The sequence below is a fragment of the Brassica oleracea genome, unplaced genomic scaffold (genome assembly GCF_000695525.1).
Source record: "Brassica oleracea var. oleracea cultivar TO1000 unplaced genomic scaffold, BOL UnpScaffold08354, whole genome shotgun sequence".
NCBI classification, from domain to species: domain Eukaryota; kingdom Viridiplantae; phylum Streptophyta; class Magnoliopsida; order Brassicales; family Brassicaceae; genus Brassica; species Brassica oleracea.
The window spans coordinates 1-644 of NW_013624875.1; the positions used below are offsets into that span (position 1 = coordinate 1).

Genomic DNA, 644 nt, shown 5'->3' on the forward strand with positions numbered 1-644 from the left:
CCCACTTTCATAGTTTTGTTAAGGATTGTGTTCAATCGATTTTGCAAGTTAAATAGCAGAGTCTTACCATACGGACACGATGTGCCAGTGTAAGACCAATTGTTCCAGTTCCACAATATACATCAAAGAGTAAAGTGTCAAGACAAAGATCAGCCCAATCTCCAGCAAGTGAATACAACTTCTCTGCGGCGCCGGTATTAAACTGGATCAAATCATTTTGAAATTTATTACAGCATCAGCAATTTGACCAAATTTTTCAAAGATGCAGCGATCTTAAAGATTCAGTTATCACCCGAAAGAATGCTGTTGGGGATATGCTGAACCGAAGGTTGTTGATATGATCATGAATCAAAGCTTCAGTCAAGACATTGGTGGGTTGGTCATGATGTGTTCCATTATCTGACATTTGAATAGGCAGCAACCGTAGTGGACAATCTGGTTGTGCAAAATTTGATATCCCTACGTGATCCTGATCAAGAAACCATTGATATAGTAGTTTAATGATGAAATTAGAGAGATACAAAACTGTATTATACAATCTGTTTTGGATTTAGTAAAGAATGGGGATAAGTAATTACTTGAACAACTAATACAGTCAGAGGAAGAGGTGGAGAGCTTGCTCTAGCTCCTTCAGCAAATGCTTT

General features: G+C 37.9%; 1 long non-coding RNA gene across 1 annotated transcript; it reads right to left on the bottom strand.

Annotated features, from left to right (window-relative positions):
* Positions 1-71: 71 nt before the first annotated feature.
* Positions 72-644, bottom strand: LOC106322160. The gene is made up of 3 exons (XR_001266268.1): positions 579-644; positions 293-469; positions 72-202 (listed from the first exon to the last, which is right to left on the bottom strand). It is a non-coding gene; the product is annotated as an uncharacterized LOC106322160 (long non-coding RNA).